This window comes from Hibiscus syriacus, unplaced genomic scaffold (assembly GCF_006381635.1).
Source record: "Hibiscus syriacus cultivar Baekdansim isolate YM2019G1 unplaced genomic scaffold, ASM638163v2 tig00110209_pilon, whole genome shotgun sequence".
NCBI classification, from domain to species: domain Eukaryota; kingdom Viridiplantae; phylum Streptophyta; class Magnoliopsida; order Malvales; family Malvaceae; genus Hibiscus; species Hibiscus syriacus.
This window is the reverse complement of record NW_024062628.1, coordinates 411183-438925: the sequence shown is the minus strand read 5'-3', so window position 1 is coordinate 438925 and position 27743 is coordinate 411183. Positions and strand designations below refer to the sequence as shown.

The following is a 27743-nucleotide window of genomic DNA, read 5'->3' as shown; positions in this document are numbered from 1 at the left end:
GAGTTCGAGGCCTCCATTGCGTGAGATTTGTCGCCGGTTTCGTTTGGCTTTAAGGGAGCATCCAACCACCTAAAGGTAATACTTTTAATGTTCAGCCGAGGGTTTTGTTAGGTGTCAAGGGTTGTATCTTCGGGGCTAGGTTGGGATATAGGGCTAGATTGTGTCCTGTTGGCTATTTAGGTAAATCTTACACGGATTTAGACCCTCGTCGGAGTTTCTAGGTGGTGGTCGTTCGTTTTGGTTGAGGGCTAGAGAAGGAGAAGACATGGTGGCTTGGGTTCTTCAAGGTGGTCGCGTAGTTTGTTTTGAGTTGGGGTTTTTACTTGTATTTCTTTAGGAACCTTAGCTCTTCGTTGGAGTGGCTATAGGGCGGAGGCCACGGTGGCCTTGTGTGGTCGCCGGTTCGAAGAAGTAGAGGGCAAAGGAGAAGAGAGATATGCGGCTGGTAGAGATGAAGTAAGCTAGGTTTAGTTTTCACATGAAATTACATATATATTAGCGAATTAAAATGGTGTCGTTTAGGGGATTTAGGGTTTCCTGTTTCTGCATGGTTTATTCTTAATATGGGCCATCTAGATTTTCAATTTCATGTAGTTTCGTCCTTAAATCGATGTTTTCATATTTCTAATTTTGTCTCTGTATTTTACTCGTATTTAATTTCAGTCCTAAATGGTAATGTATTTAGTTTCTGCTTGTTTATACATTTGACTTGTACTTTTACGCACGTTATATATTTTAGTCCTCAGGCTGTTTTCTTTTGGGTTTCTGTTCGTGTCCTCTAGGTTTATGTATTTCCTTTTTTCATCCTAGATTAGGTTGTCTTTGATTCTATTTTGTTTTTACATTTAAGCTGTAATTTTGTGAATTTGTATTTTAGTCCTGGAGCAAAGTTATTTTGGGTTATGTATGAATTTCCGTATTTAACCTTTAGTTTTATTTCTTGTGTATTTTAGTCTTTTGAGCATGACTTGTTGTTGTTTTATAATTTCATTTTTTTATTACTCGTTTTTTATATATAGGTTCGTTATGGCCTTAGATGTTCATAGTTTCCTTTTTTAATAGTAATGCCTATATTTTTTTAAATAGTTGATTTTAGGCCATAATATTTTGCTTCATTTCATGTTAGTAACCTCTAATTTTTGTTATGTTTATTTTAGCCGTTACATTGCTTTCTTTAGTTTGTATGTGATTTATCTTGGTTGTATTTTGGTGTGTTAAGCACGATTGTGGCATGTTATTAAATTAATTGGTCTAGGAAGTGTTTATGTAAGCATGTTTGATCATACACATATAGTTAGATGCCATTAATTTTTACATGACATACAATTTTTGCATAATTTGTATGATAGTCTCATTTTCATAACTCGACATATTACATAATTGGATTAAGGGTAATATGCTTTTAATTTAAAATTGTTTTAAGTGGGCTGTCATAACTGATTTGAAGTCCGCTTTTAATGATTTTAAATTAAAAGTGTATCCCGAAAGTGAAACAAAAAAAATTGATTCGTCACCTAAAATTTGGGAACAAGAGAAAAAGAAATGTTCGTTTATTTAAATATATCGAGAAAAGGTTGTTATATCTTTAAGATCTGGTCTCGATATTTGTAAATAATCGAACATTCTTTATCTTTCTAAAACGACTTGGTAATTTAATTTGTTTGAGTGCTTTTGAATGTTTTTAAATTTACATCATTGTTTTATGGGATCAAAAATTAAATTAAGTTCGAATTTGTAAAGTTCATTGCAAAGACGTTAATTAATCGACTAGGTACCGATTTAGGGCGTTGTGGGGGTGCTAATCCTTCCCCACACGTAACCGACTCCCGAACTTAGATTTTGGTAACGCAGACCTCAATTTGTTGTTTTAATTAAAATTAATTTTTATTTAAAATGATAAAGCATTTTTGGGTGCCCAATCACACCCTATCAAAGATTGGTGGCGACTCTTCGAACCGTATTTTTCGATCGTAAAGGAAATCCAAAAATTTTCGAAACGAGAGGTCTTTTAAATTGCATTTGTTTTTAAATTAAAAAGAGATAATTAAGAATTAATGTGGTTTTTAAAATCTCACCTTTGTTTTTCACCTTTTAAGAAAAAAATCGTTTCGACAGCTTGGCGACTCCGCTAGGGACTTTTTTTTTTAGAGAGTCAGGCCGATAGTCGATTAATTAAGTGTCTTTGCAATTGAAAATTACAAATTCGTTTTAATTTGGTTTTTGATCCCTTGTTTGGTTTTTAATAAGTTTCGTTTGTATTTTGATTTCTTTAATTTAATTCAATTAACAATTAAATAGTTGTACTAATTTGTTTGCTAATGATTTCAGATTAATTGTGTGAATTTAGGAAATTTTGAGTGTTTTTATTGTGTTTTTTCGCTTTTCCTCACACACTGCACAGTTGCATTTTCATGACATGAGCTAAAACCCCGCTCCGTCCTAATTAAGTAGGAGTGAGAGACTATGCCCTCGTGTGGTTTTCACCTCCGCATGGGATAGTGGATCGCTCCTGGAGCTCACGCCTTATGGTCCTCGTGATGGTAATCACCTCCGCATGGACATAAGGAGGTGTGTTCCCTCGAAATTGAACTCGATCCCCTAAAGCCTGTGATGGGCCAGGATTGAGGGTTCGACAGCTCAAGGGGGCACCGGCAAGAACAATTCGAGAACCTATTACTTTAGAACCTAACTCGGCATATAGTAAACGTAGAGCCTGAACTTAGGTTGAGCCAAACCCGAACCTTAAGAATCCCGTGAGGAGGGTACACAAGGAAAAGCTTTTTTGAGTCATTTATTTTTGTTTTTTCGAATAAATGCATGCGAACTAGATATCATGCGGTTAGGTTTATTTTTTTGAACAAGCATGCGAATTAGATATCATGCGGTTAGGATTTCGTTTTGTGGATAACAAAGCATGGGGGTAGATATCATGTTGAGTAGGATATGATAAAGCATGATGGGGTAGTCAGCATATGTGGGTAGGATTTTTGAATAAATTATTATCCTGAATTAATTGCTTCATGTTTACTAACCGATCTTTTGTTGTTTTTGCCTTGTTTCTTTTCTGTTTTGCATTGCATTATCCATTACATGGTGTTGATTTGGGGTCGATGTCCATATAGAAGGCCAGTAATATGGAACGAACGGTTCAGAAAGAGGTTGAGGACAATGCAGATGTTCTGAGGTGGTCGAAACAGTCCCAATTGACCAATGGAGACAGCGTGATGCCTGGATATATGTCAGAGTTATTTGGTTACACTCACATCAACGTACGTCAGAATGATCTGAGTGAGCTAAGAGAGATATGGGGAAGATGGGAAGCAACCGATAAGGAGATGTTTTATCAGTTGTACGGCGATATTCCTTATCTTCTGGATGTTCCTATTGACCGAAATCTTTTTAGAGCATTGGCGCAGTTCTGGAATCCGGCTTATGGCTATTTCACATTTGGTAGAGTGGATTTAACACCAACAATAGAGGAGTATCAAGCATTGGTCCATTGTCCGAGGTCCCAGATAGATAGAATATATACCAAGCTGCCAGTCACTCCTTCATTTAAGAAGAAATTACTATTGATGACCGGAATAAGTGAAGATTGGGTAATCAGAAACATTAAGAAAAAGGGAGACAGTGAGTGCATCTCTTGGGCTGCTCTGAAAGAAGTAATTGCTCATCATCCTGATAAGAGAAAGAAGCTTGACTTGTTTGCTTTAGGGATTTATGGGCTCGTTATTTTTCCAAAAGTGCTAGGATATGTAGACGTATCAGTTGTTGACATGTTTGAAAGATTAGACAAGCACGTGGATCCTGTTCCAGCTATTCTAGCTGAGACGTTCCGGTCTTTGAGTTCTTGTAGGCGCGAGGGAGAAGGACGCTTTATAGGATGTGCGCCTTTGCTGCTAGTGTGGATTCTGAGTCATTTCAAACATGTTGAAAGGGCACAAGGACAAGTATTTTTAGACGGTTTCTCACCTTTGAAGGATTTTCTTTCTAAAGAGTGGCCTGGGGGTTTTACCGAAGAAAAATGGATGGTCATCTTCAAGGATATCAGAGATGAAGATATTTTGTGGCGAGCTTCGTGGAATACCTCTTCGGATATACTTTACCGATGTGGAGAGCGAGATTGGGTTCCTTTGTCAGGTATATGGGGTTCTGTTGGGTATGCACCGCTACTAGTTTCCAGACAGTATGGATCGAGGCAGTTCATTCCAGCCACGTGGGACTTAGTAGGATCGGATTTTGCATTCAAAGGAGATCAGTATAAGGGTAAAGTTAAAGGGGTTGCTGAGGCCTGAAAGCAAACTCGTTGCGTGAATTTGTTCACCTATGATCTCGAGTTATCTTAAGAATATGAGCAGTGGAGAAGCGGTCGAGTAAACGACAACATCCCAATAGTGAATCCTGAAAATATTCAGCCGGTGGAGGAATAGTTGAGAGTGGTGCCATCTCCATTAGATTTAGCCAAGCGCGATTTCGAAGCAGAACGGAGACAATGGAGAATGACTTTACAGAAGCTAGAAGATGAAGTGTATCAAAAGGGATTGGAGATTGACATTCAGAAGAGTAGAGCAGATCGAATTGAAAAAGTAAAGAAACAACTTCGGCTAGACTTTGACAATCTTCGGTCAACTTATCAGCGAATGGTAAAAGCTCAGACAGGTTCTAGCTCGAGTAAGTCATCTGTCGAATGGAGGCAAGAGGTGGCGAGCCTCAAAAGAGTAGCCGGAGAGAGTCAAGAAGAGCTCAAGCAAAGTAAGCACCAAGTGAAAATTTTATCGAAAGAAAAGGATTCTTTATAGCAGCGGTTACAAAAGAGTCAAGCCCAGAATGAAAAGTTGAAGGAGAAAATTTCAAGTTTAGAGACCGCATTACGACGATACCGAAACAGGGAAGGTAGATCAAGTCATGGAGAAGTTGAAAGTTTGAAAAAACAAGTGAGTGAGCTTGAAGCCATGGTTCGAGATTTTCAGAGGCAATCAAGTGAGCTATCGATAGTTCCTTATGAGGGGGATATACAATGGCGTTTTCAATGGGAGCGAGCTCAGGCGAGAGTTAAGCAAAGAGAAGACCTTATTGCTTGTTACTTAGGACACGAGCGGAGAATAGCTCAATATTTGGTCATTTTATCCGAGGAAGCTGCTGATGTGACTGAAGAACTGGATCCCGAGGCTGAAGAAAACCAGAAGATCGTGGAGTTACTAGCACATGTATAACAAATAGGAGAGATGGTGCAGATTTATTTGTGATATGTTTCAACTTTGTAATTGAACGTCGTTCTAATATAAAGAGTTGTTCTAAGGAGTCGTTCCAAGATCAACACCCTGCATTTTGCATATGCATTTTTAATGCATTTAATTTTTGCATCGCATTTTATTCATTCATAATCATATATCTCATATTCATTAATAAATATCAGTGATAACAAAATGACTCTGTGACATAGTAATACTGGAAAATCCCAAGCATATCTACAGAACCAGGAAGAAAGTTATAGAAGACAAACTTGCCCAAATTGAGAAGGCTCAGTTGGAGTTACAAGATAATATCAAGAAAATGCAAGAAGATATGATGAATGCCCAAAAGGAGATGTTTGCCAAGTTTGCGAGTATGTTGGAAGGAAGAAATCCAGAACATGGGAAAAGCCCTATGCCAGAAGGTGTAACTGAAGACCCACTTCATCATCTAGGGTTAACCCCAGAACAATCTCAGAATGTTCAAGTGACCCCTGTTCATGTCGGGAAGGTGCACATTAATCCATTCGGTGCTTCTGTTAACGTACAGCCTGGATCTAGTTCGTATCAGGAAGAAAATCAATATCATCAAGTTCCGGACCTTGATGAAGAAGCCAAGAATGACCAAAATAATCTGTTGGAAGAGAAATAGAAGCAGTTAGAAAGAGAGGTCAGAGCCATGAAGGAAGATACTAGTGTCATGGATTCGACGCAAAGGAATTAAGTCTAGTTCCGGATTTGGTTTTGCCTCCAAAGTTTAAAGTTCCTGACTTTGAGAAGTTTGATGGTACCAGGTGCCCCTCTGCGCATATCACAATGTTTTGTAGGAAGATGACCGGATAGATAGGGGACGATCAATTGTTGATACACTGTTTTCAGGAAAGCTTAACTGGCTCGGCAATCCGGTGGTATAACCAGCTGAGTAGAGCTAATATTAAATCATGGAAAGACTTGGCTAAGTCTTTTCTTGAGCAATACAAACATGTAAAAGATGTTAGGCCCAACAGGATGATATTGCAAGGAATGAAAAAGAAGTCTAACGAGAGTTTTAGACAATATGCTCAAAGATGGAGAGATGTAGCAGTGTAAGTCCACCCGCCATTGGAAGAGGAGGAAACAAATATGCTTTTTGTCAACACCTTAAAGGCTCCTTTTTTCTCGCATCTTATCGGTAATCCTTATCGAAGTTTTGCTGATGTAGTTACGGCGGGAGAAATGATTGAAATGGATGTTAAGAGTGGGAAGCTCGAGGGAGGAGAGTCTAGTAAGAGGCCACCAACGAGGAAAAAGAAAAACGAAGTCAGTAATGTGAGGCAGTACGACTCTAATAACATCACTGTTTCCCGTCCTCAAGGAGCAGGGTCGTCAACACAAAATGATAACAGACAAGGGGAAAGGGACCAGAGGAGAGAGAGGCCTCAATTTGATCCAATTCCGATGACTTATAAGGAATTGTTTCAGATTTTGTATGATCGGCATGTGGTTTCGCCGTATCACGTGACACCAATACAACCTCCTTTTCCCAAATGGTATGATGCTAGTGCTCAGTGTGAGTACCATACAAGGAACCCTGGGCATTCCATTGAGAATTGTATTGCTTTTAAGAAGGTTGTCCAAGCTTTAAGAACGAGGAATGTCATCAACTTTGGTGACAGTGAGCAGCCGAATATAGCTCAGAATCCGTTGCCAAGCCATGCAGGGGCAGGAGTTAACGCAATTACTGAAGAGAAGAGAAAGAGAATTGTAAATAATGTTAGTGAGGTGGTATCACCCATGAGTTGGGTGTGGTGCCAGATGGTCAAGGTAGGATTGTTGAAGCCCAGTTTGACAGGTGAACAGTTTAACAGTGGAGAGGTATGTCTGTATCATAACAGTGAAGGACACAATATTCAGCAATGTCATGACTTCCTATCTTTGGTACAAGACATGATGGACAGTAAAGAAATTGAGTTCTTTAGAGAGATTGCTGAAGAAGAGGAAGCGGAAGTTTGCGCTTCAGAAGGATCGTCTAAAGGGGTATACAATGCCAGTTGTCCCCTAATTATTACTCCCAAAAATCGAGTTACTGAGAAGGTAGCCCCGAAAGTGGTTATTACACCTCCATCTCTATTCCCATATCGGGATAATAAACAAGTGCCTTGGAGATATGATTGCCAGATGGGAGATGTAACAAAAGAGAATGAGGAAGTAGATGAGGTGGGACGCTTTACTAGAAGTGGTAGGTGTTATTATCTTAATCCACCTAAAGAGTCTGAGAAGAAGGTTGCAGTTGATAAGGGGAAAAAGGTTGATGTGCAGATAGAAGAAGATAAGCCTGTTATCAATGAACCAGTAACCGAGAGTGAAGTGGTAGAATTTTTGAAGTTTCTGAAGCATAGTGAATACAATGTTGTGGAACAGTTACACAAGTTGCCTGCCCGTATTTCTGTTTTATCATTACTTTTGAGTTCAGAGGCCCATATGAATGCTCTGTTAAAGGTTTTGAACCAGAATTTTGTTCCAAAAGAGTTGCCCATTGAAAAGTTGGATCGGTTAGTTTCCAATGTACAAGCTGATAATTTTTTATCTTTTTCTGAGGATAAAATCCCTTCTGGGATGATGGGTAGTCAGAAGGCTTTGCACATTACAGTTAAATGTAAAGGGCATGTGTTGTCCCGGGTTTTGGTTGATAATGGTTTGGCTTTGAATGTGATGCCCTTAGTGACTTTGAAGAAGCTTCCATTAGATAGTACACTTATGAGAACCTGTCAAAGTGTGGTTCGAGCTTTCGATGGGACTAAAAGAGAAGTGTTGGGCAAGATTGATGTTCCTCTGAATATTGGTCCAGCAACTTATGAAGTGGAATTTCTCGTAATGGACATTATGCCTACGTACAATTGTTTGTTGGGAAGGCCTTGGATTCATCAGGCCGGTGCAGTTCCGTCCACATTGCACCAGAGACTGAAATTTGTGATTGATGGAAGGTTGGTATGTATTCATGCTGAAGAGGACATTATTGCTTCTGTTTCTACTACTGCTCCGTATATTGAAGTTTATGAGCAAACCGTCGAGTGTTCTTTCAGATCGTTGGAGTTTGTCAATGCTACGTTTGTGGCCGAAGGCAAGAAGATACCAAAGCCTCGATTGTCAACCTATACCAAAATGGGGCTCAAATTGACTCTTGGAAGAAGAGCGAAAGTTGGAAAGGGGTTAGGTCGACAATTGCAAGGACTGGTGAATCCAATATGCCCTATTATTAAAAGAGACCGATTTGGTTTGGGGTATCAGCCAACTCCGAGGGATAAGCTGAGGGGAATTAAGAAGGGTCAGGAAATGAGAAAGGCCAGATTGGTTGGTGAAGACCTTAGCTGGGAACCCATGATCTTCCCGCCGTTGGGCAACATTTTCATATCTGGGGTACATATGTTTCAAGGGAATTCAAGGAACATGAGGTGATGGCTGAGGATGCCTTGGGAGATTTAGGCGTTAACGCTATAACTGATGATGAATTTGAGGAAATGAGAGTTATGGGCATTTATCCTGCACCGCCGGGCTTCGTGTTGAACAATTGGACCGCGGAAGAACTGCCTGTAGTTTACAAATCTTTTAAAGAGTAATGCACTGGAACTTTCTCCCTGTTGTTCATACCCTGGGGCAATAGGTGATTTTATGTAAAGGGTTAAGCTGTTTGTTTTTTCTTGCATTCAATAAAAGATGCATTCTGTTAGTTCCAAATGGCAAACATTCTCCCATGCATTTCATTCATTCATTCTTTGTTGTATATATGTATGTATTTATTTCTTTCTATTTATTTATATGGGAAAAGATCCTCCCATATGTATATATGTATATATATCTTTTCTTTCATTATTTTTTCAGGAGCTCAGATATCAATAATATGAATGCCAATGACTCTGACCCGGAGATTGATTTCGAGAAGCCTATATGTCAAGGAGAAATCGAGGATTGTGATGATGATGAGGGATATGAACTACCTTCTGAATTGTTGAAAATGGTGGAGAATGAAGATAAGCAGATTCTGCCTCATAAAGAGCCTACTGAGATTTTAAATTTGGGGACAGATGAGGATAAGAGAGAAGTAAAGATTGGTACCACTCTGTCAGTTGGAGGTCGACATGATTTGATAGAATTGCTTCAAGAATACAAGGATGTGTTTGCTTGGTCATACGAGGATATGCCGAGTTTAGATCCAGAACTGGTTGTTCACAAACTGCCAATAAAGTCTGAATGTAAACCGGTACAACAAAAATTGAGAAGAATGAGACCTGAGATGCTACTCAAGATTAAAGAGAAAGTGAAGAAACAATTTGATGTCGGGTTTCTTAAAGTGGCTAAATATCCTGAGTGGGTGGCGAATATTGTCCCAGTACCGAAGAAGGATGGGAAAGTTCGAATGTGTGTTGACTACAGGGATCTCAACCGAGCTACTCCAAAAGATAATTTTCCTTTGCCACATATAGACACGCTAGTAGATAATACTGCTGGAAATTCTTTGTTCTCTTTTATGGATGGTTTCTCTGGTTACAATTAAATTAAGATGAACCCTGAAGATATAGAAAAAATGACGTTCGTTACCATGTGGGGAACGCTTTGTTATAAAGTAATGCCATTTGGATTGAAGAACGCCGGGGCAACATATCAAAGGGCCATGGTGACGTTATTTCACGACATGATGCATAAAGAGATAGAAGTTTATGTCGATGATATGATTGTCAAAGCTAAGACAGAGGAAGAACATATTGGGAATTTGAGAAAGCTTTTTAAAAGACTAAGAAGATGCCAGCTAAAACTCAACCCAAACAAGTTTACTTTTGGGGTGACATCTGGGAAGTTATTGGGATTCGTAGTAAGCCAAAAAGGAATTGAAATAGACCCAGATAAAGTAAAAGCTATTCAAGACTTGCCACCCCCACGAACACAAAAAGAAGTCAGAGGATTTTTGGGGAGATTGAATTATATAGCTCGGTTTATTTCACAGCTGACAAAAAAGTGTGATCCTATATTCCGCCTTTTTCGTAAGAATAACTCAGGGGAATGGAGTGAGGATTGTCAAAGAGCTTTTGAAGTAGTGAAAAGATATTTGTCGAGTACTCCAATCTTAGCGCCACCCATCTCAGGCAAACCATTGATTTTGTATTTATCGGTTTATGAAAATTCAATGGGGTGTGTGATGGGGCAACGTGACCAAACTGAGAAGAAAGAAAGGGCTATATATTATCTCAGCAAGAAGTTCACTGAATGTGAGACTAGATACTCACCCATTGAAAAGTTGTGTTGCGCTTTAGTATGGGCTACTCGAAGGCTTATGCAATATATGTTGTATCATACTACTTGGCTTATATCGAAGCTTGATCCCTTGAAATATCTAATGGGTGTGCCTGCATTATCTGGAAGATTAGCTCGTTCGCAGATCCTATTGTCCGAATTTGACATCCAGTTTGTAAACCAGACTGCAATTAAAGGAAGTGCTATAGCGGAATTCATTGCAAGCAGGGCTTCGGAAGAATATGAGTCGTTGAGCTTTGATTTCCCAGATGAAGATTTAATGGCTATTTCGGTAGAAGAAGCAGTTGCATTCACTAGCAAATATTGGAGGTTGAACTTCGATGGTGCTTCAAATGCCTTGGGACATGGAATCGGGGCGATTTTGGTATCACCAGAGGGAGAGCATTATCCTTTCACCAGTCGGCTTAATTTTGATTGTACAAACAATATGGCTGAGTATGAAGCTTGTGTTTTGGGTCTTAGAGCTGCTGTTGATCGCAAAATAAAAATGCTCAAAGTGTATGGGGATTCAGCTTTGGTAATTTACCAACTCAGAGGAGAATGGGAGACAAAAGATCCTAAGCTTGTAGAATACCGTAAGTTGGTTATGGAACTTATTGAAGAATTTGAAGAAGTAACTTTCAATTACCTCCCCAGAGAAGAGAATCAAATGGCAGATGCCTTAGCTACACTGGCAGTAGCGTTTAAAATGAGTGAGCATTCGAATATGATTCCCATTGAAATGAAAGCTTATGAATATCCAGCCCATTGTTTTAATATCGAAGAGGAAGAAGATGGAAACCCCTGGTATTATGATATCTTGCAATATATAAGGTATCAGAGTTATCCAGAACAGGCCACTGAGAATGATAAGAGAACCATTAGAAGAATGGCATCAGGGTATATGCTTGATGGTGAGACTCTATACAAGAAAAGTCTGGATCAGGTTTTGTTAAGATGTGTGGATGCGAAAGAAGCCAAATTGATTCTTGAAGAAGTGCATGAGGGAATATATGGTACCCATGCTAATGGGCATGCTATGGCCAGGCAGATTATGAGATTTGGGTATTATTGGTCAACTATGGAAACAGACTGTATCAATTATGCCCGAAAATGTCACAAATGTCATATTTATGGAGATAGGATACATACTCCTCCTCATCTGTTGCATGTAATGACAGCTCCGTGGCCATTCTCAATGTGGGGCATGGATGTTATTGGACAAATTTCGCCCAAAGCTTCAAATGGTCATCGCTTCATCCTGGTAGCCATAGATTATTTCACCAAGTGGGTAGAAGCGGCTTCTTACGCAAATGTTACCCAGTCTACAATATGCAAATTTTTGAAGAATGAGATCATTTGTAATATGGTTTGCCCGAGAGGATTATCTCTGATAATGCGTTGAATTTAAATAATAAGATGATGGACTCGGTCTATAAACAGTTCAAAATAAAGCATCATAATTCCACCACTTATCGCCCAAAGATGAATGGGGCAGTAGAGGCTGCCAATAAGCACATCAAAAGGCTCATAGAGAAAATGACTGAGACCTATAAGGATTGGCATGAAAAGTTGCCCTTTTCTCTGTTTGCTTATCGAACTTCAGTACGGACTTCAACTGGGGCAACTCCGTTTTCTTTGGTTTATGGGATAGAAGCTGTCTTACCTATTGAGGTGGAAATTCCCTCACTTCGGATTTTGTCAGAGGTAAAGCTTGATGAGGTAGAATGGGTCCAAGCTAGGTATGACCAGTTGAATTTAATTGAAGAAAAGAGATTGAAAGCTATTTGTCATGGTCAGATGTACCAAAAATGTATGATACGGGCACATGGTAAGAAAGTTTGCCTTCGAGATTTCCATGAGGGAAATTTGGTGCTTCAAAGGATTTTGCCTATTCAGAAGGATTTCAGAGGAAAATGGATGCCCAATTGGGAAGGACCTTATATTGTCAAGAAGGCCTTTTCTGGGGGAGCTCTAGTCCTAACTGAAATGGACGGATCAGAATTACCATATCCAGTGAATTTCGACGCTGTTAAGAGATATTTCGCTTGAAGAAGAAATAAAAGAGAAAAAGAAAAAATGAAAAAAAGAAAAAAATAATAATAATAAAAATGAGAAGAAAAAGAAAAAGAAGAAAAGAAAAATGAGAAAAAAGAAAAATGATGGAAAAAATGAAAAGAAAAAAAAAGGAAAAAATAGAAAATGGAAGAAAAATGAAAGAGAACAACAAAAAGAGAAAAATGAAAAAAAAAAGAAATAAAAGGAGGTTTCAAGACGAAAACCCGAAAAGGGCGTCTTAGAACCAAATGATGTCTCAAGTTGAAAACTCGCAAAGGGCGACTTGAGTTGAGTTTGAAATTCAGAATTCATGCATGATGGAGGTTCTGAATCAATTTTGGAAGTGGAAAGAGCTCCTGATATGGATAGTAACAATGACAGTTGGTGATCAGGGATGAGACTAAAGATTAATGAGTCTCGATTGAAATAACCAAGAGAAATTGAATGCACATGAGATTCAATACTGGTTTAGGGCATCTAATGATAGAGATTTGGGAGTTTAGAAGTAGCTTCATACTCTTAAGCATCACAATTTTGGAAATCCTTTTGACAGAAGCTACACTCGAGACATTCTAACGGCGTGCCAGTTCAAAAGCATTTGCATTATTGATATTTGAAGACGCCTACTCTTTTGTTCTTTTAATGTTTCCAGTTAAAAGTTTGCCATGAAATTACCTAAAAATTCTTTGCATTATATAAATAAAGAGATGTATTTTCTTGTTAATTTCCCTTTTGCAAGCATCTTATCTTGAAAGGTTAAAACATATAGCTTAACTTGAAGTACATAAGATCATTTTGTATTATTGTGCAAAAGGTTTTGGAAAATGCAGATATTCTGAAGCTGATAATGGTTCTAACATGTAAGCTTGTGTGGTTATGGGAGGTTAAAACTTTGGAGTTCATAGAAAATTTCAGCCATTAAAAGATGACCCTAAGAGATTGTTGTTTATCGAGAAGTTGGTCATGGATACTGGCGGGTTTCAAGAAAGAAAGGAGTCAAGGTCATGTTAAGCCGAGAGATATGGAATTGAGATTGTCAACTGGAGTGAACTGGTCAAACGTTCTGTGCCCAAGATGAAGCCGAGTTCCATCAAGATCAAAAGGAGATAGAGTTCCTTCGAAGAAGAAAATGCATCAAATTGCATATTTGCATACATTTAGGCATGAATAGGATCATGACACTCATAATTGCATGATGACTTAAGCATTTGTAGGTTTCTCAATGATAGTTGAAGATTGAAGATATTGAAGTATCGAGATAAAGATAACTGGTCTTGAGATTTTGACAAGAATGATGTTCATACGAAAATGGAGTCAAAGCAGAATCAAATATCCAATGGCTTTCAGACAAGTTTTCATGATAAAGATGAATTTTTAGAAATTTTCTCAAATTCTAAATTTTTGAATATAATATTTGCAAGCATATGTTCATGATTGATAATGTTTGATTTTCAGGTTTGACCTTCAAAATAAGTAAATTTTAAGCCTTCACGAAAGAGCAGTGAAGCAATTAAATCTATAAGCCTTCACGAAAGAGTAGTGAAGCAAACTCGTTTGTTGAAGATTGAGTCTTATACTCTCTGAAGGAATAGGGAGCGGACAAGTTCGTTGAAGATTGAGTCCTATACTCTCTGAAGGAATAGGGAGCGGACAAGTTCGTTGAAGATTGAGTCCTATACTCTCTGAAGGAATAGGGAGCAGACAAGTTCGTTGAAGATTGTTCGAGTTCTATACTCTCTAAAGGAATAGAGAGCAGACACGTTTACGGAATATTGTTCGAGTCTTATACTCCCTGAACGAATAGGGAGCGGACTCGTCATTCGAAGATTTTTCAAGTCTTGCTTATCCTGAAGTAGCAGAGAAACGGATTAATCTTTTGAGGTTCTCATGACTAGACAAATTCGATCATCTTTTGATCTTTGCCCTATTCTCGTTACACGATAATGAGCAAAAAGGGGCAGCTGTAGATGCTCGATTTATCCGGGGCTAAGTCGAAAAAACCCAAACCATTTAGAAGCCCAAATCTAACAGAACAGCTTCTATCACATGAAGATTTCCTGGAAACTAGAACCGATTATGAGGAGTTAATAAGAAGTTATCATGAGTTATAAAAACATGGGGTCATGATCATGAGCAAAAAGAAACTGTAAATGGGGTTGGTTTTAATGGGAATTAACCACCAGAAGGAAGGGGGTCGGTTTTTTTGAGGACAGACAAAAAAAAAGAAAACACAAGGAGGAATTTTCAAAAAAAAAAGGAGATCAACCATTATCAAAGGAGAGCATTGTAAACAGGGGATTATTGTAAAAGGAGTTTTTCCTTTCATGAATGAATAAAAAAACAAAAAGCATTGAAGAATAATTCCATTTGAAATTCTTTCTCAACACAAACCTCACAGATCAACAAAATAGAGTAAACTTAACAATCAAACAGAAACAAACAGTAAAAATCATCCTCAATCATCCACATCACAATTGAAGAGGGAGGAATTCGATCGTTACTACCTGAGTTCGAGGCCTCTATTGCGTGAGATTTGTCGCTGGTTTCGTTTGGCTTTAAGGGAGCATCCAACCACCTAAAGGTAATACTTTTAATGTTCAGCCGAGGGTTTTGTTAGGTGTCAAGGGTTGTATCTTCGGGGCTAGGTTGGGATATAGGGCTAGATGGTGTCCTATTGGCTATTTAGGTAAATCTTACACGGATTTAGAAACTCGTCAGAGCTTCTAGGTGGTGGTCGTTCGTTTTGGTTGAGGGCTAGAGAAGGAGAAGACATGGTGGCTTGGGTTCTTCAAGGTGGTCGCGTAGTTTTTTTTTTGAGTTGGGGTTTTCACTTGTATTTCTTTAGGAACCTTAGCTCTTCGTTGGAGTGGCTATAGGGCGGAGGCCACGGTGGCCTTGTGTGGTCGCCGGTTCGAAGAAGTAGAGGGCAAAGGAGAAGAGAGATATGCGGCTGGTAGAGATGAAGTAAGCTAGGTTTAGTTTTCACATGAAATTACATATATATTAGCGAATTAAAATGGTGTCGTTTAGGGGATTTAGGGTTTCCTGTTTCTGCATGGTTTATTCTTAATATGGGCCATCTAGATTTTCAATTTCATGTAGTTTCGTCCTTAAATCGATGTTTTCATATTTCTAATTTTGTCTCTGTATTTTACTCGTATTTAATTTCAGTCCTAAATGGTAATGTATTTAGTTTCTGCTTGTTTATACATTTGACTTGTACTTTTACGCACGTTATATTTTAGTCCTCAGGCTGTTTTCTTTTGGGTTTCTGTTCGTGTCCTCTAGGTTTATGTATTTCCTTTTTTCATCCTAGATTAGGTTGTCTTTGATTCTATTTTGTTTTTACATTTAAGCTGTAATTTTGTGAATTTGTATATTAGTCCTGGAGCAAAGTTATTTTGGGTTGTGTATGAATTTCCGTATTTAACCTTTAGTTTTATTTCTTGTGTATTTTAGTCTTTTGAGCATGACTTGTTGTTGTTTTATAATTTCATTTTTTATTACTCGTTTTTTATATATAGGTTCGTTCTGGCCTTAGATGTTCATAGTTTCCTTTTTTAATAGTAATGCCTATATTTTTTTTAAATAGTTGATTTTAGGCCATAATATTTTGCTTCATTTCATGTTAGTAACCTCTAATTTTTGTTCTGTTTATTTTAGCCATTATATTGCTTTCTTTAGTTTGTATGTGATTTATCTTGGTTGTATTTTGGTGTGTTAAGCACGATTGTGGCATGTTATTAAATTAATTGGTCTAGGAAGTGTTTATGCAAGCATGTTTGATCATACACATATAGTTAGATGCCATTAATTTTTACATGACATACATTTTTTTGCATAATTTGTATGATAGTCTCATTTGCATAACTCGGCATATTACATAATTGGATTAAGGGTAATATGCTTTTAATTTAAAATTGTTTTAAGTGGGCTGTCATAACTGATTTGAAGTCCGCTTTTAATGATTTTAAATTAAAAGTGTATCCCGAAAGTGAAATAAAAAAAATTGATTCGTCACCTAAAATTTGGGAATGAGAGAAAAAGAAATGTTCGTTTATTTAAATATATCGAGAAAATGTTGTTATATCTTTAAGATCTTGTCTCGATATTTGTAAATAATCGAACATTCTTTATCTTTCTAAAACGACTTGGTAATTTAATTTGTTTGAGTGCTTTTGAATGTTTTTAAATTTACATCATTGTTTTATGGGATCAAAAATTAAATTAAGTTCGAATTTGTAAAGTTCATTGCAAAGACGTTAATTAATCGACTAGGTACCGATTTAGAGCGTTGTGGGGGTGTTAATCCTTCCCCACACATAACCGACTCCCGAACTCGGATTTTGGTAACGCAGACCTCAATTTGTTGTTTTAATTAAAATTAATTTTTATTTAAAATGATAAAGCATTTTTGGGTGCCCAATCACACCCTAATCAAATATTGGTGGCGACTCTTCGAACCGTATTTTTCGATCGTAAAGGAAATCCAAAAATTTTCGAAACGAGAGGTCTTTTAAATCGCATTTATTTTTAAATTAAAAAGAGATAATTATGAATTAATGTGGCTTTTAAAATCTCACCTTTATTTTTCACCTTTTAAGAAAAAAATCGTTTCGACATATAATTCAACCCAAAAGCTCCATGCAATCTTAGTTCCTTACCCTCTTCAAGGCCACGTAATCCCATCCGTTAACTTAGACATAAAGCTAGCATCCAAAGGCTTCGCCATCACCTTCGTCAATACACAGTTCGTACACCAACAGACCGCCAAGGCTCACCCTGAGATAGGGTCGGATATCTTTGCTGCCGTCAAAGAGTCGAACCTCGACATAAGGTACACCGCGGTGTCAAACGGTCTCCCTCTCGGGTTCGACTGGTAGTTGAACCACGACCAGTTCATGGCTTCGTTGTTGCATATTTTCTCGTCCCATGTCGATGAGCTGGTCGCCTGGATAGTTGAGTCGGGGCAGAAGGTTAATTTCTTGATTGCCGATACTTTCTTCGTTTGGCCTTCGAAGATTGCAAAGAAGTTCGGGTTGCTTTATGTGTCGTATTGGACGGAACCGGCTTTGGTGTTTACGTTGTACTATCACTTGGATCTTCTCCGGAAAATGGTCACTTTGGCAATAAAGGTAATCTTTAAATTTTCTGGTGAAAATATTGGTTCTGCAAATACTTATCTTTTTCTTTGATTTCTTCTTCTTCTCAGATTGTCGTGAAGACACCGTAAACTACATACCGGAAGTTGCAGCAGTTGAACAGAGGGACACGATGTCTTACCTTCAAGAAGCCGATACAACATCGTTTGTTCATCAAATCATTTTCACTGCGTTCCAAGATGTCAAGAATGCAGATTTTGTTCTATGCAACACGGCTCAAGAACTTGCGCTTGGTACCATAACAGCTCTACATGCCAAAGTCCCGTTTTACACAATCGGACCTATTTTCCCACTGGGGTTCACCAAGAGCCGTGTGGCTACAAGCCTCTGGTCCGAGTCTAACTGCACCCAATGGCTCGACAAGAAGCCTCCCGGCTCGGTTTTGTACGTCTCTTTTGGTAGCTACGCCCACGTTACAAGAACCGAGCTTTATAGGGATAGCTCAAGGGCTCGCCCTTAGCAAAGTGGGTTTCCTTTGGGTGCTTCGACCTGATATTGTGAGCTCCGATGTTGCCGATCCCTTGCCTGTTGGATTCCAAGAGGAGGTTAATGACCGTGCGATGATCGTACCGTGGTGCTGTTAAAATGCGGTGCTGGCTCACCCTGCATTTGGAGGGTTCTTAACGCATTGCGGGTGGAATTCGATACTGGAGAATACATGGTGTGGGGTTCCATTGCTGTGTTACCCTTTGTTAACTGATCAATTCACTAACAGGAAACTGGTGGTTGATGATTGGGAGATGGGGATAAATTTGAGCAATAGAACACCCATCACAAAAGAGGAAGTTTCGGATAATGTCAACCGTCTGATGAGTGGACAATCAGGGGATCAATATAGGAATAAAGTCGAAGAGACGAGGGAAATACTGGAAACTACAGTGTCATCAGAGACGAAGATGGACATCCTCATCAAGGAAATCAAGGCCAAATGTCAAATCAAACCCATCTCCTAATAGTCTTTGTAACAGTAATCATTTGTGTTTCAATATAAGAATAAAGTCGGAGAGATGAGGAAAATAAGGTAACTTTTTTAGTTTTACATATTCTTTTACGTGTTTAGTGATTGAAAATACTTTTAAATGCCAGGATAATCCATTTCTTTTTTAGATTACAATTTTATTTCTTACAGTTAATTTTAATTATTTATTTTTCTAAAGATAAAAAATGTATAGAATTTATAAAAAAATCCAAAATTTAAGTATGTAGAGGGACATTTATCATGAAGAGTAGCATCAATTGGACATCACAACTAAAAAACAATTTTCACTGTCATATATGAATGATTCGAAACGCCAACAAAGATTAAAGATTGATTGTACCATTTGCATTCATCTCAGGTTGTTGATTTGCGACACTGGAAAATTCTATGTAGGGATACATTTTTCCTAACACGAAAATGTAGCAAAACTAACACAAGAATTCTAAATCCAACAGCCATGAGGAACAATACCAGTAAATTCTCCCACTTGGAGTTGCTGCTTTGAGAGATGTCATAAGCACTATGGATTGCCTGAAACCCCGATATCGTCCTCACCTGCCCGACTGCGAAATTGGTCCCGAGGTACTCATTCTCTAAAAGCCCCTGAGATGAAAACATAGGTAACCAAATTAAATGATCCGTACATATCTGGTCTGCAATAACGAATAGATGGACTAACGTTATAAAATGCACACAAACCTGGATAGAATAAGTGTGGAAAGCAATATATGATAATGGATACTTCCAGATAGGTCTAGGCAACTCATTGCGGATTCTCAAATAGCCCGCGGCTAGCATCATTACCACCTGATGCATCATGTATTTTGTTCGTAAGACTGGCAACAGCTAGGTAAAAGTTAAAGAGTAGAAAGGAAAACAATTATGAGAATGCACACGAATGGCGAATAAATAAGTGATAACTTACATGTATGGTTACAAGTGTTAAAACACTCCAGAAAACATTTTGCCACAAGGAAGTAACAGCCAGCAGCAATCCTTCATTGACAAAGAGGCACATGAAGAAATTCAGTACAAAGTACATCAGCAAGTTGAATCCGTCACGCAATCCTATTAAGAAATAGAAGACGAGACTCGAGGATATGGCGATGAGGAACAGGAATGGAATGCTGGAGAGAGGTTGACCGAACAAAAAGACTAAAGCTCCTGAATGCTGGTTTGAATCCTCACTGGCATATATCTGCAAAATAGAAATACACCAATCACGCAACTTTCAAAATTGGAGGGAAGAAAGTGAAAGGAATTTATCAATAAAAGTTCAGAAAATAACTGTTACTTCTTAGTTAAGATGGGAAATGAAGGGATTTCAAATTGGATACCTCCTTTTAGCTAAAAGAAAAGGTAACAAAGACAGGTAGGATCACCTTTATTTCTTTCAGTAGTGAAGGTACTCCAGCGATGCTTAAAAGTGAAGTAAATGACACAAATACGAAAATTGCAGCAACTCTTTTCTGTGATGAGAAAATAGATACAATAAGAAAAATATCTACAGAAAATAATCAACATACGGCTTTAGTAAATATAGATGTTTGCATCATATTGGTATAAGTGCTTATCAAACAAGTTTAAGTCAACTTCAGTCAGATTCACCTAAATATAAGAGCAGACATAATGACTTGTGCTCAAATGGTTGTACTCACCACAACTGAAGACAGAGAATGCCCCAAGCCTGAAAAAACTGTTCCAATACACAGTGTAAGGAGCATATAAAGAATAAGTCGAAGCCAGTAGTATTTCCACTCCCTTGACATAATCAATAAAGACCTCCAAGTCAAAACTGCAATTCGTGTGGCACTGCCAGCCTTTCCCTTGCTTTTGAGAAGTGAACAAAAATTAAAAGGGGTGACTTATAGCCACCATAGGGCTCCATGAAAGCATGCAAGAAAAATGCTTAACACACATTGTAAATAGATGTCAGGCAGCTAGACTCCATCATTCACTTACCTTCTTTTTTTTTGATAGAAGTTGGAGGTCTCATTAAAAACTCCCTTCGTATTCTTCCACATACTTAGAAGTATGTTGAAGAACAAGGAAGGGAGAAAAGAGTGCCTCATATTTTATTAAATATAATACTAAGTACATGAGGTAACACCAAACCCACATGCGGGATAAACACCAATACAACCCATATCACCTAGAAATCTACATCGTCAACCAAAAAGCCCCTAAATCACTCAAGATGTAAGATAACATAACAAAAAAACCAACAATTACAACCACAAACTTAAAAACGCCTCTGAATAGCAGCCGAACAATCACAACCCAATTGGAGGATCAAGTTCTAAAGAAAATATCGCAATCTTCAGGAACCCAGAATTAGGTTTGAAGGAAGGATCAACTTCATGCACCAAGATTTTGAATAAATGATCCCCGACCTTCAACTCCAACACTCATTAATTCTCACTTGAGCGTTTGTGAGTATTGGATTTTAGCCCATCAAAAGACGAAGGGAACTCACAACTGTTATCGATTGCTATTACTTGCCCCACTTAGTAGCTATTTTTTTGAAAGTACCCAATTCCAAGCGTGAAAAGGAATACCTTCGCAAACTAGCCAAACGCGCCGGCTCTCCACCACAAGGCTCTCAGACCAAGTTTCCACTCTGGAAAACCATTCGCAAGAGTTTCTAACTTTTCATCCTTCACGCATCTCAACGAATTAGAATCTTCAAAACCATTAGAACTACATTTCCAGCAGCTCTCATAGCGTGAAACCCGCTAGTCCTTTGGCTTGTATTTGGTTAGCAAGATTACCAATCTTGATAAAGTTCTTGCACCACCCCACAAGACAGTTACAACACATGAAGTTTATCTGCGTCACAACACCCTCAACTTCACAGTGTTTAATCGTCGGAAAAACTTTCAGCCCCGACTTACTATGAACAACTTTCGAGGACTTCGCCAGTAAGACTGTCGGGGTTTATGTTTAGCTAAAGAGACTCTAATTTTGTTGCCGTAAATACGATAACCATTCATCTTAGAAATCGATGTCCTTGCTTCTTCAATTGTAGCAAAGCGAATAAACCAAAACGAACCCCATTCGAGTTTCTTTTTTTGGGAATGAAGGCATCAATAACTTGACCATGTGAGCCAAATAGGATCCAAGTTTCTTCCAATGGATCTTCTCTGGAAGGTTTTCGATAAAATCGTGTAACAATCCTTTCTGGACCCATTGCGAAAATCTGGTTGGCCTTCTTTCGACCGATTATAAAACCCATTCTTCTTCTTCCCACCACTTCGGAAAATTTGCATCGGAATACCCTTTCGAATAGAACTCCTTGGCACCACCATGATCAACATTAGCGACTGGAAGCGTTGGTGTTGCGTGAACAAAAGACAACTTTCCGTTCCTATGTTTCCCTTCTTGTGAGCATTCTTCAAAGGATGGATGATAGTGGACTTTCACCCGACCTCGCCGAAACTGATCTCGAATTTTGTTGATTTTGGGTTGAAGGAGAGTGTCTGTAAGTGGTGCCGTCGGACTCAACTATCCAACCGCCTCACGTGCCAAGGCTGCCAAAACATCGTTCTTAGCAGCATCGGTGGAATAGAGAAGTTACCAAACTGTCTCAATCCGGCCACAAGGTCTGGTAAAAACTCTTCTTTGCGGTTTCCGTAACCTTGTCCTCCTTTTCATTCTCAATTTTACGATTGTCCTTACCGGAGTAAGATGAAGAGGTGCACCAGCGGATCCAGATTTCTTGAGAAGACTGCCTCGTGGAACTGCTTTTCCTTCATTTTAAATCATTAACCCGCTTATTCAACTCGCACCGCACCAGTGAGTCAAACCCTCGAAGTGGCTGGGTTGAGACGTGGGTTGGGGTTCCATGGTGAATACTCAGCTGTACACCACTGCTCGACACAAGAGAAGACGGGATTAGGTCACGTTAGGCACTGCGCTGGGTTGAGTGGCGGAGGCGAACTCGGACGGCTGGAGGCTTCGAAAATCTGCAGAGGGCGAGTGTAGATCTGCGACTAAAGACAGCGTTTTTCGCAAATGCAAGACCAGATCTGTATTCACCGTGAGCAGACAACATCCTAGGAAAAAGCGGCGTCAAACGGTGGTCAGAGTGTGGCGGCGGACGGCTGACGGCGGCGGCAGACGGCGGCGGCGGCAGCGGCCAGCAGGCAACAGACAATGAGACAACACTTTTAAATTTAAAAACACCTGGGCCCTAGAGAGAAGCGGAACTTCTCTCACTAGATATTATAATCTTCCGCTCTGGAGCTTAATAGATCTTAAATTTTACTTTGCTGAATATGAATTTTTACCATATGGCATATGTTTTTCTCTCTTTTGATGTCAGAATTCCATCAACTAGAGTTGATCTTGTTGTATCATTCACTTACCTTCATTCATTCTAAATTTTAAACTGTACATTTGAGGCACGTTAAACTAATGATTGAACCTCAGGCTTAACCAAAATGATTTTCCGACCTCCATTAGGTGAATCCCCACAAGGCTCGGGTTCAACCCTCAGCACTTGCAGATTTCCCTTTCGTGATTTCTCCTAGGCCTTGGCCTACTTTGTACCAAAACAATTATTCCTTGTTGTGTACTTGTGTATAATAAAACATTAAGGATTTGGGGGTACCGTTGGATTGAAATCTAACACATGCCTCAAATACGAATACATGATGACACATATAGTTAAAGCTTCCTACTATCCTATTAGTAAAAGCCACAAGAAATGATAAATGGTGATGGTTCAAGACAAATAAGAATACATATTGTACCCTCTCTGTGAGTCTCAGTATCATAGCTTCAACTGCAGCAGCATCAGCTGACGATTTATATGTTGCTCAAGAGTACGAATTGCAACAGCAGTATCCATGTTCACAGATGAGAAGTCCCCATTGTCATCCTGTAACAATGTACCAGTTCATACAAAATAAAGTTTTAAAGTAGCAAAACAATTTAAAAAAAGTTTGTTTAATACAAATAATATAAAGAAACATACAAGTAATCCTCCTATTTACCATCAAGCCAAATAATCCAATAGCTTTTGAGATACGAATAACAATTTTTATAGATTCAATTCTTATTCGTTTACTTTTGGGGTCTTACTTGTTCTTTGCAAGTACCATTGAGGTCTTGAACTATATTATACGTTATTAGAATCTTCGAATACCTGCCAATTTTTGCACATTGCAATGATCCTGTCAAAATCTGTATTTATGGCACGTAGAAAGTGATCGGAAGGACTTTGCATAATTGGGCAAGGGAATCCAGCATTTGAGAAGTGCTTCATGAAGAAAAGGGAGATAAATTAGAATAGTGAGAAGGAAAGATGTGCACTCAAAAGGAAAATTAAGAGAAAAACAATTTGAATGTTTTAATGGATTCTATCTTCTTCTCTTCAATCCACATTACAGGAACCATATACAAAAGAACCTTTAAATGACCATCCTATTCTTCCATATAAGCTAATAACAGAAAATGAAAACAAAGACGAGATCAAAAATAATTTCTCATATTATCATTCACCTGCAAGCAAGCTAATGTTTCCCCAAAAAACAGGGTGTTCCCATTTGAGAGAAGACAGATTCGATCAAAGAGACCAAAAACTTCCGTACTGCTCTGGTAAATGGTGAAAATGAGAGTACATCCCGTGCTTGCAAGTTTCTTTAGTGTCACCATCATCAAAAGGGCAGAGACACTGAAAATAAATAAAACGCTAAAATTTAGTAACATTGTAAATGATCTGGATTCCGTAGAAAGTCAATGATGGCACACCAATGATAAAATCAATGTTAGCTTGGTAAGCATAGTTACTATTGCAACATGCAAGAGGATGTGCATGTGGGTTCAAGGGCGCTTAACTGTGTATTATCCTCAGATTTATGGGTTGGTTGGGGTTTGGGAGTTTAGGCATTGTATTAAAAAAATCATAAAGTCAGCATTGTAAAGCATGCAGGAGAAAAGGAATAAATAACAATAAAACACTTCTAAGAATTAAATTAAGGAAAATAAACAAAACATTATGCCTGTCAAGATGATATAGAGGCTCATCTATGAATAAGATACGTGGCCTCATCACAAGTTCCCGAGCAATACTAACACGCCTTCTTTCACCCCTGGCAAGGCCTTTCATATAGCAGTGGCCGCCAATCAGTTTGTTAGCATAGTCAACCAAGGACATGGCTTGGATGGCTTCCTCTACCACACTCTTTTTCTGACAGAAAAAACCAGGAAGTTGGAGCAAAGCTGAATAGTGTAGATACTCACGGACTGTGAGTGAACCAATTAGAGCAGTTTCCCTGTCAACAAATCCCTGCAAATTGGATGTTTCAAAGTGAAAAAATTAAACAACCTAGAATTGAATGCTTCCTTGCAATTTCTGTCAACTAAAATAGAATCAATTTTCCTATAATCTATGATCCAAAACAGGAATGAGATTTGTGCTGACAATTTGAAGTATATTTTGATATTCGTAGAGTCAGTCCAACATATTATAATTGTAAAAGACCAAATCCAAAATTTCATGTGAGAAAATACAATACATATGTGTGTGTGCACGTGTGTTTGTATATATATATATATATATATATATATATATCATTTTGGACAAAAAAGGATAAAAAATAATCACTTTCAGCAGACAAGAATCACTCTGTCAAGATAAGAACCATAGGAAGCATCAAAAAGTAACATCTAGTAACTTGACCCTCCATGAAAATGTAACTGAAACTCACATATGAACCATAAAGCAAGCGCGTTTTCACCCCATTAATAAATACTTCACCATACATTTTAGCTGAAGGATGTAATCTTCCTATATTCAAAAAAAAAAGATTTTAGTCCTTAAAGTCTGAAATTAAACAACAGAAGCATAAAAAGACTTCTTGTTATTTAAGTAGCCAATTCAAGTGTCAGGCTAAAAGACCTGCTATAGCCCTCAGTAGTGTAGACTTCCCAGATTTGGCAGGACCCATGATTACTGTCATCGTGCCAGGTAATGCATAACCATTGGAACTCTTCACAACCTTATCAGAATATTTCCGTTTTCCTTTGATAGTAACAGACAATTCTTTCCACACAATTGACGCACCAGCAGTTTTTCTAACAACAGCTGCACCTTCTGCCAGCTGTGGTGATGGAAAGGACCCACTATTGAGTTTTGAGAGAGATGGTGAGACTGGCGTATTTGCAGCATTGATAGAATTACCTCCTTCCTCCACCCTGACGTCGGCATCTGTATCTTCCCACTCAGGTGAATCCTCAAATGAGATAGGTTGCCGGAGAGAACCAGGTTTCCGCAGATAGAAAAAATTACTTGAGGGCACCCTACTTGCTGGACTACTGGCGGAAGAGGAAGAAGACCTATAATTGTCTGCCTGAGACTGTATTTCTTCCATTTAAAACTCCTCCAATTGTAGAAGCAGCCCTGGAAAATATTTGGGAAGCTTCTTAGCACCCCACTTAAATAATTAAGGGATGTGACTAATTCAAAACCGAACACATGATTGTTGTACCGTCCACATTATGTCACCTGTTAAATGAAAACAACTATTAAGCAATGATTCTGAAATATGTAAGAAGGTAGTGTAGGAAATAGAAAGCTTAAAAGCTAATATTAAGTGTGTTAGAGTTTAAATTTACTTGAAAAAAAAAGGTATTCTAGTTTGAAAACCACGGCCTGTATTCAGTAGGAGGAATTAATTAAACAAAAGATTGTTCATCATTTCGACCAAAATCAAGAGAAACTCAACTTCCATGGAGATAATAGATAAAATTCAACACCTTCAATGGAGCACAAAATCAAAAAACAAGAAATCAATAGCTCAGAATCACAGTAATCCACTAATCTACATCAATACAATATGTTTGCCAGCATACCAAAACAAAGTACTATCCACTTGATCTCCCTCCTGGGAACATACTATCTGTCTGCTTGAAACAACTCAAACTTACCATACTCCGTTCCATAACTAAACAAAATAATGCAGGAACACACTCCAGAAATGAACAGTTGGAGAAAAAACATGAACATTTTAGTAATTAAAATTGAAACAGCTATTTCTTTGTAAAAAGAACAAATTATTGAGCCAACCCAGTAAACTGCTCAGCTAGATGCTGAGTTACAAATAACCAAAAAACACACAACCCCAAACATTGAAGTGTCGGCCTTCACTTAGTATCTCAAGTACCCAATAGCAGACAAAACAATAAACTACCAATAATACTACTACTAATAATAATAAGCAAAAGATAAAGAGAAGTATGAGGAAGAGACAAACCTGGATCTGAGTACGAAAGAGCTTCAATGGGAGAGAGAGAGAGAGAGAGAGAGAGCAAGAGAAAAAAGAGTAGTGATAAGTGAGTTACTGACCGAGTTAAATGAAACAAATAAATGAGTCTATAAACTCGGCAAATGTTCCTGGATTACTTGACCCGCTTTTGTCGGGTTTCGTATTTACGCTATCTTGCTTAGGGTGAGTGAGTAAAGTTCAAACATTTTTTCCCAATTAGACTTTATTAGAAGGAATTTGATTTCGAAATAATTTTGAGTTATAATTTCATACACTTAATTTGAAAATAATTTAAACTCAAATCGGGTTGTAAAATAATACTCGAATAATTAGAAAATTTTAATAATCAGTGGATGTATTTTTAAATTTAAATCAAATCTTTCGATTATGTATGAATATATATATCACATATAAAAAAAATTATATGTATTGTATTTTTAATCAAAAATCACATAAGAATATATATATATATATATATATATATATATATATATATAATCATAAAACAACCATTTAAATTGAAATCAAATAATATCATAATATTATAAATATTTATAATTAAATTTAAATACAAACTCAAAAATTCGACTCGACTCGAATTTTATAAATTCGACTTAACTCAAAATATTTAAGTTAACTTTAAGTTATAAGATAAAATTAATCAACTCGAATAACTCAAAATATTTTTATTAAACTTGATGGAACGCATACCCCTAATCTTGCTTTGTTTCGTTCTGGCATCTATTTGTCTACTAAGTACTTGACTAAATTCTTTATA

General features: G+C 37.9%; 2 pseudogenes; one reads left to right on the top strand and one right to left on the bottom strand.

Annotated features, from left to right (window-relative positions):
• The first annotated feature begins 265 nt into the window (after positions 1-265).
• Positions 266-18669, top strand: LOC120113471 (annotated as a pseudogene).
• A 327-nt stretch (positions 18670-18996) lies between these two features.
• LOC120113509 lies at positions 18997-27139 on the bottom strand (annotated as a pseudogene).
• Positions 27140-27743: the final 604 nt, after the last annotated feature.